Source organism: Pagrus pagrus (genome assembly GCF_965226575.1).
Source record: "Pagrus pagrus genome assembly, chromosome: 7".
Lineage (NCBI taxonomy): Eukaryota > Metazoa > Chordata > Actinopteri > Spariformes > Sparidae > Pagrus > Pagrus pagrus.
This window is the reverse complement of record NC_140191.1, coordinates 3358256-3377964: the sequence shown is the minus strand read 5'-3', so window position 1 is coordinate 3377964 and position 19709 is coordinate 3358256.

The window sequence follows — 19709 nt, the reverse complement described above, 5'->3', positions numbered from 1 at the left end:
GTACAAAAAACACAACTTAAGACTTTGAAATTCTCCAATTACTAGTTACCTTCATTTTAAAGTAATACATTATGTTACAATATTACTGTCTGTGTAGAGTAATTAATTACTTATTACACTACTTTTTAGTTACTTTCAAAAAATGCCTAAATAACCTCTATAGAACAATTAAATAGCCATGATCTTTTTAAATAAACAATTGTCCTTGGTCTCAGGGATGAGCACGATCAAAGGATCAAAGTCTGATATGAGATAGGAATAAATATTTTTAATTGTAGGCTCAGTCATATATAACACAGTAGACCTATACGTATGTAAAGTGTTACCCCCAACGCTGAACTTCTGTCCTTCGTGAACAAACAAATCAACATTGACTTTTGGTCTCACATGGGACATGAACACTGATCCCCTGAAGTCTTGGGTTTGTTTGACCAATCCATCAACCCCAGCCTCTTTATGCGTCACTGCACATTTTGTTATCCATCATATTTAGACACAATTTTTTCCCACAGAACTCAATGGAAAGGACTGGCATTTTACCTGCCAGTCCTTTATACTGTAGCTGTCCATTGAGGTGCTCATCAGGTGGAGTTGCAGGTTTCCCAGAATGACTGTATATCTAAAAACATGCCCAGGTACTTTTTGTGCTTCCTCTTCTATGTTTAATATGGAGACAGTGCTGCTGTGAATGGTGATGTCTGCTTTATTAAATTTGATTTTGATGCCATTCATTTCTATTTCTCTCAACAACATTCTTATCAAGTCAATTTACTTTATTTATTATGTTTGGTGGCACCTGAAATTGCTCTTTGTCCTCCTGGAACCATATGCTTTTTATATGTTTACAATCTATAATTTTTTCAGTAACTTTACTTTGTTGATCTGTTGCGTGTCTGTCCGTTTCCGTTGCCCTTCCTGAGGTTTCTTACATTTTCCCCTGCTTAAAGGTTAAAAGGAGGAAGTTTTCCTTATCTTATATCTATCGAGGGTCTAAGAATAGAGGGCGTTGCATGCTGTGCAGATTGCGAAGCCACTTTGAGGCAAATATGTACCTAAAACGTAGCGCTAACGAATGAAGATGACCACTGAATAATCATATGAGAGGGACGGGGGTTGGAGCCAGAGCTATATTTAAGAGGGGGAGAGTGAGATAATCCTCTGAACAGATGTGTTTCAGTCCACAGGTGAAGACCGAGAGCGACTCTGCTGCAATTACCGGAGCAGGAAGGTCATGCTGCTGTTTGGGACTAATGAGGAGGAAGAGCTGAGGCTAAGGGGAGTGATGACAGGAACTATAGAAAGTGAGCACATTCTTACACTTTTGGTAACTCTGGAGATATTTCGGTCTAGACCGATGGTGCCATGCAAAGAGCCAAACGAGGTGAAGCAAGGTTTCATGAATCCACCTGCAGCCCTATAAACACTATAATTTTTTTTTAGATGACAACCTATTTAAAAAGTAACAATAAAAAGAATTGCCTGTTAAACTTACTAACCCAAAACATCTTAAGGATGTGACCCAATAGTCACAATCATAGCAAGAGCAACAGCACGGTTAATGTTTTCCAGTAAACTGATTACAGATGCGTCAAACTCAGCCCAGTCGTCAGGATCAAATCTTGGCATTTTACATTCAAGTTTGTACTTTTCATACGTATCATAGCAATTTTCTACAATACATGTTGTATCGCGTTCACATTACGTTTTTACTGAAAGAGCTGACTTTCATGTTTGAAGGCAACCAGTCGCCAGAATAGATTTATTTGTGTTGCAAATGTACTTTTGTTTGGGTTGAATTTTCTATTTCTCCTCTTATCACAACGCTGTGCTTACTGTATGCATCTGTTAGGTTTCTGCACTTAAATCCCTTGTTTAAGGCTCGGAAGACATCATGGTTGGGCTCAAAATACTGGTCTGGCCTGTTGGTCGCAATGAAGATGATCTAACTTCCTGGATTTCCTGGAAATGTCTGGCATATGATGTGAATGAGATATGAAACGTTTGGTATAAATGGTAACCTTCGACGTATCTGTGGTTTGCAGAAGCGTTGCGGCTAACATTATATCCTGGCGATTGGGCTGTTAGAGGTGGAGGGGATGGCAAAAGACCACTTCTCAAGACGGCATATCAACACCTGCAAGTGTGAAACCGCTCACATAACATACAATATGTAAAAATACAAATTTGAAACAACATTAACACAATTTAGAACGGAGAAATAACTCAGATATGAAAGTCAAACAAATGCTGGTGGTGACTTATGGGACGGTTCTGTATGTGAGTGTTGATCACTTTTGTACAGCGACTTTTTGAGTTTCCAGTTTCCAGCATGGGGAGCTGGTGCAGGAAGTGTTGGAGGAGCGCGTCATGAATATTTTGAGGGTGTTGAAAAGAAGATTCAGTACGGCAACACAAAAACAATTCCACAAAAAGCCATTTAGCGGAGAAGTGTTTTCAAAGTACCAGTCTTCGATCAATAAAAGAGGCCCATCAGTTGATGTATCGTGTGTGTGGATGCAACCTTTTGATGTTTCATGCTACATTAAGTGACACTGGAGCTGGCTCTGTGTGAGTTATGAAAACTGCCTGTGCGCCTGTGTCTCCACTTCGCTCTCCTCCCTGCAACATTACCCTTAATGTCGCAGCGAAAAAGTGAGCGGAGCACTAATTAAAAAAAACAAGGATGGATAATGGCGTCGTCTCATATCCGATGCGTTCGTAGCCGTCACAAACTTCATCTGCGTAATTACACCCCTCAGTTCCACAACACTGAGAGCGTGGCACTAATTGCTTTCAGTGTAATTGGGTTACCTTTTTCTTTGGGTGTCTTTCATCCACCGGAAGAGATAATGAAAGGTTAGCGTTGACCATCTGCACCGAGCAGACAAGCCAGAATCAGAGTCTACACTGCTCTGATTATATGGACACAAATATGTTGCCATTTAACATTGTTAAGCAGCTGGAAAGAAAAACGGCAGAGAACTATTGATGACAAGTTGTTGGTGAATAATGGCTTTTAAATGCAGTGCGCCATGGGTGCATTACACTCTGCATCATTTTTTACTCTTGAAATTACATTATAGCTCCGCAGTCGATATGAAGGACTTGATGAATGCCATCACAGGCTCCTGAAAGCTCCCCCTTCTGCTTGAAGACACACACACACACACACACACACACACACACACACACAGACACACGAGCGTCAACATGTACATCCAATAATGAGGTGCAATCTATCTTATGATGAATATTGATCATTTACATTCATTTGTGGTTCAGCTCATCGAGAAAATATGTAAATGCACTGACGGGACGGGGGAGAGGCAGCTGGTGTGAACTCAGGTGACGAGCTTCAGTTAACGCAACCTTGTAAACACTGAATATGGAACTTTTTTAAAAATCAGGTCAACAGTAAATAAACTGCACATAATTAATGTGTAAACCTTTTTTTTTTTTTTTTTACTTTAACAAGGCTGCCAAGTGAGAATCCACTGCTCGAGACCACATGGAGACAACCGTTTGCTTTTCGTTTCAACCTTCAGAACCGGCTGGTTCTAGCGACTGTCTGGACATTCTACAGAACCGGGTCTTACAATGTAACCAATATCTATTTCCTGCTTTTCATTGCAGTAGACGATGTGCAGTTGAGCTGTTAACGTTGTATGATTAGCAGATTAGCAAAACCACAGGCCTACACTGTAAAATCTGACAAAGTGACATACTTTTAAAAAAATCTAGGAAACTGAAGTAAAGAAGAAGAAAAAATGTAAGTTGTTGTCGACTTTACTTGGTAATTCTGAGGTAAACGGTGTCCTGACTTTTTTTACTTTTAACTTCAGTTACGCGACATATTAGTAAGTTAAAATGACTCACTGTCGACTTTCGTCTTTACACCGGACACGATCAGCGGTCTCCTGTGAACCGTCCATCCCTGACCTCCTCCCTATGTGGCCACTCTTTATACTACTTCTCCTCACTTCCTCCTTTGCTGCCGTAATGATAAGTGTGCCCACCAGAAGAAGAAAGGGAAATATTGGTCGTAATAAGCTGTTTTCACAGTCGGCATATATGGTTGGCATATAGACACAATCCAAAAGGAAGCAGAGGGTCCAAGGATAACTGGACCCGGACCCAATCACAGGAGAAACACCTGCCTCAGAATGATGTACCACAGGCAGTAGCACTTGTAAAGAGTAAAGTGAGAGTTTAGTTGAAGACCTCTAGAGACAAAACTCCTAATGAGCATAGATTTGAATTAACTTCTTTTTCTTTGGCACATACTTTCACCTCCTGGAGCGGTTTTCATTCAGGCTGCATTGTACAAAGATTTTCTATTTGCTCGGTCGCTGTATTTAAACAATGCTGTATTTGACTAAGAGTGGGTTTAGCATCATGTCTCCTTCTCTTCACTGTCTTTTACTGACCTCTGGTTTTCAGTGTCCTCGGTATGTTTTCTTATTCAACATCTATTGAGGTGAAGCTGGTGGCCAAAACAACAGAAGGTGCCGATACGTTAAGACAGCTCAGCATTTACAAACAGGCACAGTGCAGGTCAGCGCTGCTGAGTAACAGCTGCATGGGACTGAATTTAACCAGCTTGGAAAGAAAGAAAGACGATATATTATAAACTCCCTATTTCTGAATAAGAAAAATAGATATTGCACTTTGAGCTCTAACTCTACGATGCTGTTCTGGATGATTGTTGCTCTAAAGACAGAAATAGATTTCTCTTACTTGAGGAACAGTCTGATTTGAACCACAAGGAAGCGGAAGATCATTATCCCTCACTTCAGGGAATAATTGTGGCTACAGCAGTATGACTCCAAAAAAGTGGGTCATTATGTGGCTGGGTACCAAATAGAGCTACAGCTAAAGATGGTTTTCACTATTAATGAATGTATGTATTTTTTTTTACATTTTTCATTTCATCTATAAAATGAAAACAAGATAAGATATGCTCATCACAGCGTCCGACATGTCTTTAACTCCCAAACCCTGAATTATTACATTTATAATGATATAAAGACAGAGACAAGTAGCAAATCCTGACATTTATGAAGCTGGAACTAAAGAATGGTTAAACTTTAACTTAATTTTTACTGACTATAAGTGACTTTCGTGCGAGAGTGAGACGAGAAGACCAACAACATGTTTGGGCTGCAATCAACAAAATCATTGATGCATTTTTTTGCTCCAGATACAACAAGTCAGTTGACAGTTCATTCAAGTGCAGTTCATAAACTTTCAGCTCACTATGGATGAGAAGTCCTTAAAGTCCAGAATCATAATCACACAACTGAACAAAGTCAATCTGCTGATGAGAACAGAGAGTAAATGGGCCTCGAGGTAAGATCGTTGCGTCAACAAAATAAAAGTCGTTTAACTGCTGCGTGAAGAGAAGGCAAAATAAAGTTAATGGGCACTTAGTCCTGTTTTTTCTTCCAGTTTTTAGGGTGAAACTTCTGCTGGCCGTTGAAAAGGATTTGTCTCATTTTCTTCACATTTTCATCCCTTTAAAGATTAAGACTTCTGGAGTTAATGAGAGTACACTACTTCAAAGTTATTTGTGGTTTCAGGAAGTTCGCATCTGTTTCATGTGTGCAAAGCAACAGAAAGAAGTGTTAGCGTCTTCCATCCTGACACCGCATCCGCCGGAGAAAGAATAAGCCGACAGATCATTAAAAAGGAGCAGGATTTAAGCACTTGTGGCCAAATTCAGTCACGGGATTAAAACTAATAAATAAAGTTGGAGCAACATCTTCTTCTTCTTTTTCTTCTGCGAGGATACATCCGTCCTCTTTTTTCTTTTTCCAGTTTGCATGCGTGTGCGCGCACAACTAATTGAACATTAGTCTTATGTTTTGGCTCAGACTGCTGTCTCAACAAAAGTTCACGCTGAGCACCAAGTGCATCATGGGCCCGAGAAGTGGTTGTGACTTTGTAACTCACGCAGCTCATGAAAGTAAACTCCTACACCTGTCACAACAGCAGATGTCAGCTCAGTCAGTGTGTTTTTAATGTCTGCAGACAGAGCTGAAGCAGCATAATTCCACATCAGATGATTCCTCGTCACCACCGGGCATAATTACTGTGTCAGAACCGCCTGATTTGTGGACCATTATACATAACACACTGCAGATATTTCATTTTATTCCGTACTTTCCCTTAACTTTATATGGCGTTTTTGTGTCCCAGTATGTTTTGTATTGCTGCAGGCTACTAATTATGATTCATATCTGCACTCATTGTACTGACACTAAGGACACATGCTGATTTATATACTTGTTACCACGGTTGACGATTGATTTGCATAAATAGATCGCTCTCCTGAGCAGTTCATGATCAGCAGATAGATTTAGCAGTTTTGCTAATTTAATTCTTCTTAAAACAAATATCTACTTAATCTGTAAAATAATACTGTGGTTGGTCCATTTGCTGTCAGACCACAGTGAAAAAATAAATATCTGCTCAGCCAATCTATGCTGCTCTACTTAACCCTCTGGCATCATATCAGTGTGGCACAGAAATCACTTGCAACGTGCAGTTAAGACTTTCAAAAGAAAGCTTGCTGACAAACATCTCACAAATAATGACATATTATGACTTTTGGACCGTTATTAACGTAACAATCCCAGCAAAAAAAAGCCATAAATCATGAGGAAAAACTAGAATAACCACCTTGTGTTTAATTGCCCGCATGCACCAGTCAAGCTGTCATTCTTCAGCTATGATGTCAAATAATAGGCAGAACATTTTCAGCAAAATATTATGATGTATGCGACATTTGTGTAAAATATTAATGTAATTATTGTATGAATTCTTCAAGTTATGGCCAAAAAATGTGTTTTGTGAGGTCACAGTGACCGTGACCTCTGACCTTTGGCCACCAAATTTGAATCAGTTCATCCGTGAGCCATAGTGGACAGTTGTACCAAGTTAGAAGAAATTCCCTCGAAGGCATTCTGGTGATATCGCGGTCACAAGACTGGGATGTCGCCATAATAACAGAGAAGATGGCATGTTTTAACAAATGGGTCCTGAGCTGCTTTTTAAAAGGTGTCCTCAGAACTTAAGTCAAAAATCTAAAATTTAGGAGCCATAACCAGTATGGTCTCCTTTAGTTTTCAGCCTCGATCGTTGCTCCACCAGTAAACCCTTCTCCGAGGACCTTAACGACCTACCGCTGACATGGTGCTATAGTAGATCTCTGATGTACTGTACGCCGGCGCCTCACCATGCAGAGCTTTTTCAGTGATCACAAGAACTTTAAATTCTGTATTTGGGAGATGAGCCAGTGGAAAAGCATCCTAATGATACTTGAACATCTGCAGTTTGGTTTCGTGTCCAAAGCAAGAAGAAAATGACACTTTGCTGCCTCTAAGTTCAGGTCCGGTTTGTGTTCACATGACGCGAGAGCTGGACTCATTATGTTTGAGGGGATGAGATGAAAAAATAAAGAGGGCACCAGCATACATGCATACATTTATAGTGAAGAGAGGGCACTTCTCCACATTTTGTCCACTGGGAGGGCACTTTGTCATGTTTTATCTGCCATAAACTCACCCAAGAGTGCACTTTAAAGTCACCAGTCCACCAGTGTCAACATAAAAACAGGAGTTACAGTAAAGTTCTGCATCACTAGCTGTCAGTCTCTAGAGTTTGATTTTCTTGTGTTGTTTGGCATCACTGAGAACTCCTGAAGCTCATAACAGATTATAAGCATTATTAATCAAGACTGCAACTGGACCGTGTAAATCTTCATTAGTGACAAAGAGATAGAAACAGGACAACAAGATAAACTCTTCTACAGATGGAGGGGACAGTTTGTAGTTTAGGTTTTGGATTCGTGCTAAAGACTCATATAGACCCTGACATTTGTCTACTTCCAACATACCACAAACACCAGAGGTCATCTGGACCCGGACCAAAATCACAGAGTGGTCTCAGCCTGGATGTTTAGTCCACGCCAGAGGTCAGTAAACAGCTTTCACATCAGCCAAAAAGAAACCAAGCTAAACGGTCAAACATGGAGGTTGTCTTAACCCCGACAAACATGCAAGAGTGAAAGCAACCTTCGTCTTTATCATTCACACACTCACTGAACAGCTTTGCTGTCGTCTCAGGTTTTAATGTAAATTCAATTTCATACGAGCTGTGATTCTGCTCTGGAGGTCAATATGAGTCCGTGATTTTTAATCAAACTCGAAGTCCCTTCACGAATCCTCAAAGGCTCCTGACATCATGTCTGCACCTGAAAACATGGCCCCTCTCCAGCCCCGACTGCCACCATTAAGATTGTGGCTTCACACGGAGACTCACTGAAGTCACACTTTAGGGGTTAGATCTCATTTATGACAATGCCTCGTGTACCTCGTTGCTGGTTTAATGTACCTCGGCGTTCTTTTGCACACACCACTAAGCTCCCAATGGCCAGCCGGAGCCGCATTCTCCTGAAGGTCGGACAATGTGAATATAAATAGTTACCCAGCGAGACATTACAGCGAGTCCACCTACTGCCAACATTTGTTTCAGGAAGTAAAGAGTGACCACACAGGTGTGTTAATGTGCTTCTTGTTGCGCGGTAAAAGAGAACATGATGCCTTATATCCATCTTTTCATGGGCCATGAAACTATAACTCATATCTTGATTTATGGTTGCATTGTAAAAGCAGTGAGGGGAGGCAGAGGTGTGTGCCATCTTTCATAAAAGTAATTTCTGCAAAACCAGAAAGAAGCAAAAGGGTTGAACTCTAAATAATGAAGCCTGTGGAAAAGAGCACCTCCGTGAATAAAAAAGGGGCAGCTGGGAGCAATGAATAAGAAACATAATCTATCAAAAAAATATGCACATTCTACAAGTTTCCAACGGAAAAAAAACAAGTAGTTCAGTTTGGATTTTCAGACAAATTTACCCCCAAACAATGCACATTGTTAGGGCAGATTTAGCGCACAGCGAGTGCACGCAGGGCATCGGCTGGATCGTCCAGACCAATAAACTCATCTCACCATGGAAACCATCCTGACTGCAGTCAAGACCGGGGCCCAAATATCATAACCACAGTATGTCTGGCAATTGTGCCCTCAGGCTTTGTCACTGCGCCAAGCCCCCCACAAAAATGAACTCATCATGACAAATGTGAACATGATAAAACAGTGAGGAATCATTTAAACGGCGCACGTTTTTGTGCGAGCGGGTGTATTATTTCCGCTCATGTCTGGAATTGCTGTGAGAGTCAAGCCGTCAATACAACCATCTCACTGAGGATTAGCCATTTTAATTACTTCCACCTCTCTGCTATCACCATCTGCTTTGAGTCTGGATGGGCCCTCCTCAAGCAACATGCTATTCAAATCAATCGCAGCAATCTGCACAATGTTACCACGATAAAGCATGCTGAGGTATTTTCTGGCCTTTGTAATCCAGTTTGCGTCTCACAGATAAGGTTTATTACATCCTGCGGTAATCTTTTTCCATGTTTGGCAACCCTCCCATTAACTTGCTCGCAGAGAGCGTTGTTACAGACCCAGTGAAACAAGAACAAGAAGGTTTGAGAGAGAATTATGTGTTGTGAGATTTTTTTGCTAATGCTTTGCAGATTTAATGAGATAACCCTAAATACCATCTTAAGTCATTATGCTTTCATCTTCTGTGCAGCCGCCCGCTGCTGCTTTTTGTAAATGTTAATGTAATCTGTGGAGAAATCCTCTGCTTTAGCCATGCTGCAACAACGGCCATTCTTTTATGCCTGTATGTTTGAGTCATATTTACGCCATTGATTTTGAGCAGTGCATACTCAACACGATCAATCAGGGTTTCTTGCTTAACGCAGCAACTGTCGTCTCGGCGGTGAATTATACGAGTCAGATGGGTTCACAAACACGCCTGTTGATGAAATGATACCCGATACTAGATGCTGATGTCTTGAGGGACACAAACAATCAATTGGCCGTGTGGTGAGAGTGAATTTTTGCTTGACGCTTTGCAGTGCACCTCTCCTGACGATAATCACCAGAGGATATACTGTATAGTTCATAGTGTAGTCTGCCTCCTGGCAAGGTTTAACACAGTCTACTGTAGCTCTACTCAGAAATAAATCAATAGTCTTGAGGCTCAGTAATTGCAACTAGAATAGGGACCTAAAATCCATCATCCAAAATGTTTATCCAATTAGATTCATTTAACCCAAATGTGTGTGTGGGTGAGTCATGGTGAAAGTGTACACGACAGTCTCCAAGGTACCAAGACAAATGACCTATGAACCACAAAAAGACCAGACCGGCTGGAGAGAGAGAAGTCTGGTCAGTGTCTGTGGAAAATAAGGATGGAGGGCTCATTATTGGCTTTTCACTGTCAGTCTCAGTGGCTTCAATGACACCAAAGACTCTGCAATTCCCTCTCAGTGTCTCCCTCAGCCATCCTCACTAAGTCCAAGATAGACAAAAATAGAGAGGGAGGATAAGGGAAAGTTCGGCAGACGAAAACAGCATCGGGTGAACGGAGGCGAGATAAGAGGCCCTACAGACAAAAATAACGACGAAAGAGCCGAGGAGAGCAACACTGCGCCCGACGACAGTGTGCTGAGGAGACCAGGCCGGGGGGAGCAGAGAAACTTTAGAAGATGTCGGTGAGGGAAGTTTGTCAGTGTTAATGAGGATCTCAGGGTGTTTGAGCCCTTTGGTGAGAAGAAAAAAAAAGAAGAGATTAAAATCTACCATCAATGACGGCGGTGCATTAGTCCAGAGATGGCCTTATTTAAACTGTAGACAGGATCAATTGGGCCTCCTAATGCAGCACAACGAGATGGCCTCCTCCGGCAAGAAAGGGTCAAGCACTTAGCTCCAGCGTGCAGAACACAGCTTAATTTGACTTAATAATGCAGTTCTGACTTCAGAGACATTGGCTTGCATATGCTGTCGCATATACAGCATCAATGGATAAAAGCCAATTTGTCTTTGAGTGCTGATGGCCATTTCTTTCTCTCTCTTTCACATTTTTTTCCCCCCCAACCATGAATAATAGCATTGAGTTTGTTGTTATGGAGGCGGATATGAGGCAACAGCAAATGTCTATTAAAGCGAGAAAAATGGCCATTGTTGCCTTGTTCTCGAAGCGTTCCAGAGAGGAGAGCCTTTTCCGCACGTGCCTGGTCAAAATTGTACACGTGACGTGAATGATTTATCAAAAATCAATTGTACTTAAGGTAAATCTTCAAAATAAGGTGGCAAAATGGTTTCTAACCAATGTAAATTTAATAGTTAGAGACATTTACTGACGTTATCCAAAATTAACTACATCCGTAGGAGGTATGGGGAATTGCTTAAAAACAAAATTGGGATATTTACAAATTAATTTAGCAAGAGTTATCTGAAAAGAAAAGATTAAAAATGTAGAATATAATAAATATATTTCAGATACTAAATGAGGGATTAGAATATTTTTATCACCAAGGTGCTTTCATACCATTTAGGTAAAAATAGGATGAGAAAAATAGCCAGCATGGATTTAATATGGTTAGGTTTAGGAAAAGATCTGAGTTTGGGTTAAAATAAGTATGTTCAGTCACGGTAACATAAAGACAAGTCAACACGGACTCGTGGTTTCACACAGGACTCAGATCTCCTGGGTGACCCATCCCAACCACCTAAACCTCCTCCCATTGTGGACTATTCTCGCTGTGTATACTACTACACTAGGCGGCAACTCCTAAGACATCAAAGTTGGGACACTGACCAAGCTGCTATATTGTTGTATTATTGCGTTAGAAGTGTGAACAGGAGTAAATTGTACAGTAAGTGTCAGGTGTTGTTTTTAAAAGCATTTGAGTTTCAGGTTTTTGGTCTAAAAGGTTTTTAGTCACGAGCAATGATAACCACCGTTACTTAGTGGAAAACAAACAAAACGGAAACTTGTGCAATGAAAAATATGTAATAAAACATGTTTGCAGATGCGCTGTGCCATGTTTCCTGGAGGGGAAAGCAGCAGTGTCATTTCCACAATGATCTCAACTCTAACTTCATGTTCATATTCTGTATGCATGAACGACAGATGGTCCCTCATTTGTTTCCTCTCAGCCAGCACAGCAGCTCTTTGCAAAAGTAATGCCATTAATGAAACCAAACACCACCTACTGGCATACACAGGAACCCTCTGCTCCATAAGAGATGAACTTTGCTGTAATGGAAAGATATTTTAGTCCCTCCAGGTACTTCAGCAGTCTGTGTTCTGACTATACAAGTAATTGATGTTGCACAAATGTTATGCAATGAAAAACTCATTGTTACATCATTCCCTGGCTCAGTATCCATAATGAACATTCTGAGTCCCCTGCCAAGATTGAACCGAAGAAATTACCTGCCAAGGACTACTTTTAATGTCCAAAAATAATTGATATCTACTTGTTATGGAAAATGAAACTCTCATTTTGCTCTTTTATGCATTTAATCATTTAAAGTACTGTGAAATAGAAAAGAGAAGATCTTAGATTCCTTGCATTGTGAAAGTTTTGGATAGGGGCGTGGATCTGTGACCATTCAAGTTGTGTTTTTTCACAGGACAGCACGGCAAGGTAAAAGGCTTTGTTCACCTTGATGATCAGTTGGACATGTGCTCGTTCAGACCACACTAACAGAGCCTGATGCCTGAAGCTCTTTGTACAACAGCTCACTGTGAAATTCTTATTAAAAAAAACTGGCCAAATACTGCTGAATATGTCCGTATCTTGTTGTGTTGACCGTTTAATCCTGCACCGCTTACAAGTTTTCACCAACTCTGAGACAAACACATTACATTTCCTGGAGTTATTACTTAGCTATTGTGTCCTACCAGCAAAACAGATACCCAGCCTTGCAAGGACTTCAGGGAGACCAAAAAATACTGTTGCTGTGGGGAAATATTTGTCCAACAAGAACATCATTTCTTACAAATAAGATTACATTGCAAACAAAGGTTGTTCCAGATGTCCCAAGCTTGGTGTATAAAATCACAAAAAGGTTTCCTTCCTGAATCACAGCTAAGGATTATTTCTTTTGGATCATCCATCCAGAAAAACATTCGACTAAAAACAGTAGATTTCATATAATAAGCAGTAAAATAACCAATAGACTATTCTCTTCAGAAAGACCACTTACCCTGCCTGTTTCACAATAAAAGAATTAGCAGTAACTTAAGGTGCTAAATGTCGGGGCAGTCGGTCAGTGTGTCCCACAACGTCGGCACCAGTCTGTCCTTGCCGGTGGCTTTTCACTCAGGCTTGGATTATTTATAAGTTAAGTTACAACACTGGCACACGGGCCACGTAGATTTGGGTATTTATGAGAAACATGAAGCATAAATACCCCATTAAAATGCACGTTTTCTGCTACTACCAGCAGCATTATAGCAGCTAATGTGTTGCTAACACACCATCGGAGGCAGCTGTTTCTTTATTGTTGGGCTCTTGTATGTTTTCCATTTTCTATGTGTGTGTTTGTCAAGATTGATGATAGTGTTTTTGTATTTTCTACAGGGGCTTTGTGTTGATGTTTCTTTTTCTTACTGTGGATCCAGTTTTCTTGTTGCTGTACTAATTAATTTTTACAATGTTTGGTCTGACCTTTTTTTTTTTTTTCTGATCCGTAATCAATACGATTGAGCCTTTTGGGTTTTATCCAACACTGTTTTCACAGATTCACAATTTCTTCCAGTGAAAACATCAGAGGCCTTCCTGCCTTCAGCCGTCACTGACAGTGTGTCGAGCTCCCTGCATAGCGGTGCACTTAGCATAGTGTGGGCAGACGAATGAGACAAACGTGTTGAATCGATCAATATATAACTTTGCAGATTGGCTCTAACTTTCAGGGCAGGGAAAATGTTGTTAGTCCAAATAGCCCCTCATTTAGGAGAATAACTTTCCTAATGTTCATTTATTCACGGCATATACTCTTATAATGGCTGCGATTGTTAGTAATGGATGGTGGCTTCACTCAGCAGTAATTAATAAATGACGCCTGCTTGTGACATTAAAGATTTAGAAGGCAAAATGAGCCATCCTGTGATCAATCAAAAATGTTTAATGATGACAAAATAAATGTCATTGAAATGCCAAGAGATTTAATTGTTGCCGCTAATGTGGATAAATCAGAAGTAATTCATACATTAGCAGAAGCTTTTCATCTATTCTAAAGATGTTTTGCTGCGGCACTAGTTTGATGTAATTTCATCTGCCTTTTCAAAGCTTCAAATGGTGCCTTTTAAAAAGGAGCTCTGCAGAAATTACAACATTTGGCAGAGTGCCTAATGTCTTCAAAACATGACAGACGCCTTTGCTAAAAGTGGTTCCACCATTATGAACAAGTCATCGCACGGCCCAGAATCCATTGCTGCTGGTGAGAGCTTTGAAGTGTGAGATAAAGTTTTCAGAGGATCATTTTGATGCAGTGCGACCAATGAAAAGATGCTTTGTTGCTACCAGAACTGATACAGGGATGACGATTGTCAGTCTGTTTGTTGGTCAACAATTATCTCGACAACTACTGAATGGATTGCCTTGAATTAGTTTAGGATGGATTCTGAAAAAAATTTGTTTTCTTGGCCCGCGTTCAGCAGGTTAAATTTTCACTTTTCCAATGAAATATCTCAATTTCTACTCGATAAATTGGCATAAAACTCTGGAAGGACATTCATTGTTCTCAGAGGATGAATCCTGCTGAAATGTACTTGATCCCCTGACTTTTCCTCGTGTACCAACGAGGTGAATCATCTCAACATGATGGATTGCCATGAAATTTGGGGCGGGCATTAATGTTCCCCTGAGGATGACTTGTAACCATTATTGATCCACTGACTTCTCAGCCATCATTCCATCACCAGATCAATTGCAATTAGTCCAGCACTTTGGTTTATGTCAAAATACTGAAGAACTAATGACAGCCGCACTTTGCGTTTACTGCTAATTAGCGAATGTTTGCATGGACACTAAACTAATGCTGCAATCAATTGCAAGTCGGATAGTCGATAGTTACCGACTACCAGTGCATCTGCTCAGGAAAACATAGAGGCTCGCAGCGAAGTACAGCATGCTTGCAAAGACTCGCAAAGATTGATTGATTAAAATGTAATCCTCCTATAAGTGGATTGCAGCATTAGATGGTGAAAATAGCATTATATATATATAAATAGCATAACATTATAGCTGCTTAACATCACCATGTTACCATTCCCATTGTGAGCATGTTAGCATGCTGCCGTTAGCTCAAAGCTCATCTGCATCTAGTACTGCACAGCCTCGTAGAGCCACTAGCACGGCTGAAGACTCTTGTTCGTCTAACAAATCCAACAATAAAATATAAGAAAGGTTTTCCTCATCAAAGCAAACACAATCATGACAGAAGAGACAAAGATAACAGACACTGGCTGTAACACTTTACAATAAGGAACACAAAATGTTCATTAGTTACTAGGGAACAAATGAGGATCTAACTGCTAGTTAACCATTAGTTAATTAATAAATCCAATTGAATAGAGTAGCTTATGATCAGTTAATAAAGGTAAGGGTTACTTCCCTAATAATTCCTAACAGAGGACTGTCGCAGATACTGATCAGTTACTAGAGAACAGACCTTGAGGTCCTACATTAATTAATCATTAGGTAATGATTAGTTCATAGATGTCTTTGAATCAATATCACAGATCACTTTCTTTGTGAGTGGTTGCTGATAAACTCTAAACCAGCCGGTGTCCAGCAAATAAACCAATAACTAGTCAGTTATTACTAATTAATTAAGCATTATTAGTAGGCGTTAATCATTAACTAATAGTCACCTAGCAGTTCGTTCCTCATTCGTTCCTAATTGTTCTCTAGTAAATAGTCAAAATGTTGCTGTGTTGCAGACTTTTCTGTCGAGCCACAGCAGCCGTGTTGCCACCTAAAAATCTGCAAGCTCAGCCACTATGATTCATTACCATCCTCCCGATGACAGGGAGACGGTGCTCAACAACCTTGACCACTTCCATCCCTCATTTGTAAGACGGCAAAGTTTGTCTGCAGCTGAACTTTTTAGCTTTCAGAAACGCCAGTGATTAACCATTTTTCTCCGCCTGCCGCTGAGACTCGATTAGCGCTACAGGTAGCAATCAGCTTGCCTGAATGGGCCATTGGGGAAAATGACTCTAACAAAAAAAGTACCTTATTATTTCTTCTTTCATATAGAAGAACTCATAGATATCCCTGAATACTGATAGTGTTTTTGTGTATGCAAGTAAAACAGCCCCGACAGGGAAAAACACATCAAGACTAAAAATCACAGTGAACACAACAGAGCAAAAGGTGACAACATTTAGTTTGACCTTACTTCATCTTTCCAGACCAGGAAATTATCATAATTAGTCAATAATTGCGCTCTCGCTCTGAAGAGAGTGAGGATAATTTATGAAATTAAAAATTAAGTATAACTGTGCCTCCATCACAACACACACACAAAGACACACAAACTGTGTATATGATTACAACCATGCCTGCGCACGACAAACAAACTCAAACACGTCTCCAATGCCGATACACGCGACGCAGACAAAAAACACACACTCACAATCTCTTTACCATCCCTCCCGCCCCGCAGTCGAGCGCATTAAAAAACAATTAGACCTCTCTGATTTGTCTGTTTTTTCGCCGGCTTGGCTCGGCAGCAACCCGCAGAGTCCAGCTGCTTCCCTCAGGCCTCTGCGGAGTGGGAGGGAAAAGAAATGCTCCTTCAAAGAGAGATAGAAAGAAGACACAGAGACAGAGGGGGAACTTCAGCTGAAGTGCTGGACAGAATGAATTGGGTTGGAGTCCCCGAATGTGTAATGGCAGAGGAGAACGCATTCATGTGTAGTAGCAAGTCCTGTCGGGTGGATACTGTTGTTGTAAGCTCACTAATTATGTTGCCAAACAGGCTGATGGACAGGCAGGGAGGATGCAAAGCCTCTGAGGGGGCAGGATTTAAAAATAAATAAATAAACCCACATGCACACAAAAAAGGGAGCTAAATGTGGCAAATTTCAGTGCATTTTGAAATGAAACAGAAGATTTAAAATGACATTTTTCAAATGCGATGCAAATTTATGTCCTTTTCCTGTTATTTTATCTCCCATCTTTGTTGCAAAGCGCCAATTTCTGTCGAAGTTCTACCTTGTAATTTCCAGAAATCTTCTGTCAATCAAACTGTGAGTGCATGAATGCAATATTAATGTTATACTGGAGGCTGGAGCTTCGATGGCAGAACTAAAAATGGAAGATTGTCCTCTACCTAAAAAACGGTCGTCTATGCAGGTAGCTTATTACGACCCGTATTACATATTACTGTTAGGCGGTGACCTCCAGTGGCTGGAGGGATTATGACAGGAGCAAGGGAGGAAGACAGGTGACATAGTATAAAGCTGATGTCACTAATGGGCGGACCACAGTAATGGTCTGGTCCAGGTCCTTTAACCAATCATTTATTGATGATTATTGAATATACGCCACTGGTTTAGAGACCACCTGAATGCGAGACGGAGAGCCATCAGTCTTAAGAGAAGATGTATTTCACATGGCAGTGCCGCACTCAGGATCTGTGAGAGACATGGCAAAAAAAGGGCACCAGCGCTCAGAAAGTTGTGATACATTCATAGTGCACCCTAGAGGGCACTTTATCATGTTTGCTCCACTGGAAGGGCATCTAAGAGGGAATATAGGTAGCGTTTTTTTCCTTTTGTGAACATGAGGGCACCAGGCTAACCTGATTCTGTCGCCACAAACAAAATGTCCTGACGTCTCGTAAAAAATATCCAGGCTGGTGCTAACAAACCATCTGCCGTGGGTAGGGTGAGCTACTATGAGTGCATCTCATTCAAACATTTTAACATAAACATGCCTGTAAGATTTCTCACTTAATGCTAACATCCAAATTCAACTCAGCTACAGGATTACATGCTAACTGATGAGCGCAACAAATTTACTAGAATGTAATTTCCTGCAGAAGTACGGCAGCTTACCCGTCTCCCTCCATGTTCACAGTGCCCAGGCCCTCCCTGCTAAGAGGACATGATGACCCCAAACCTGTTTTCACACTTTCTGTGTCTGAAAACCATCATTTATTGTGCATTAAACGACTGTGTCATTTTCTGGGACAGAAGAGAGAGTAGTCAAGCCTTCATGAGATGTCGCGAGGCGGGGGAACTATTATATCTTTTACTTTTTAGTTTTATGAAAATCTTGCTGATTATTACTCGAGAGGTCCTGACCACTTCATCAATATTTAACAGCCAAAGAAATATTATCAGGGTTGGTATTTAAACAGCATTCTTGGGAAAATAAAACACATTCAGCAGCTGTCCTCCTCACAGGAGACTTTCAGCACCGCACTGTCGGAGACGGGAACGCTCTCCGGCTGCAGATTGCCTCACCTCTGTCATTCTGGGCTGCATGGGGCAGGTGACTTGGAGGGGGGATAATCCCCGCCAATCAATTACCCTTCACAGCCAAAGTCATCAGGCGGCGCCGGCTCGGCTTATTTCAGCAGTTGTCGAATCAAAGGGGGAAAATGAAGGGAAGCATTTAAGTGAAGCACGCACATTCCGCAAAGCTGTATAACCTGCTAATGGAGCGGCGTATAGCGCCGAGTCCCCTGCGACCCCTGGACTCTTGAAATGATGGATACAGGCGATTTAAAAGTGTACTCGCTAGATTCGATTGTGCTGCTTTGTCGCAATTTCTCTCAAATTAGACAATTTGGTGTTTGGGTAAAGCAGGATTGCTGCATCCAGAGTCGATAAGTAGTTTTCCCCCTGCAGAGCAAAAACAGGAAGTGGGGTCACTCCACGGTCACAGCCTGTGATTGCTCTCACTTGGATCGTCACAAGTTAGTCGAGTTACTTACCGGTATTTAGCATTTAGCCATCATTTCTTGTCACAGTGTCGAGGTCACTCATGAATCACCCCGGCGCTGATAAGAGTCAGCCGAAGTCAAACACAGCATGGGAGCACAGTCAGGGTCTCCATCTGACTGGTGGCGGCGGCGGCGGTGGTGATGCTCTCCTTCTGGCAGCCTCCGTCTGTATTTCATAATCAGGAGCGAACGCGACGCCGAAGAGACAGAGGAGATATGTATTAGAGCCTGGCTGATGGCATTCATTTCAATCGCGGCCAATTTATTCTCCCAAATAATACAAGCACTAATCTAATAATGACAAGGAGGGGAAATTGCTTCTCACCAACGCTCTGTCACGCAGACGTACACTCTGCAAAAATGAGTGTATGTGTACGTGTGTGCTTATGCATACATGTGTAGGAATATGTGTGCGCTGGTGTGCACGGATTTTGTCTACGATTTTTGCTGCAAGTTGGCAAGATAGATCATAGTGCATGTGCGTGTGTGTGTGTGTATGCATGTGTGTGTGTGTGAAAGCCAGGCTGAAACTAATTCTTCTTACCATTATCATTATGAGACAGGGTGAGCAGAGCTGAGAGGGGATTACTGTCTTTGTCATCCTCTACATCACTTACTTTAATAAAACTTCAAGCCCGTGATTACATTTCATATGCAAATACAGTATGCTGCGTGAATAGAGAATGAGCAGCAAGACAAGGTTAACTCCTGTGTCACTCTCTGCATGTGCAGGAAACAGGAAACACACATTGTGGTGAAGAAAGTACAAAAATCCTTTATTTAAAGGTCAGTCGATGTGCATGTAATGGAAAAATACTCCA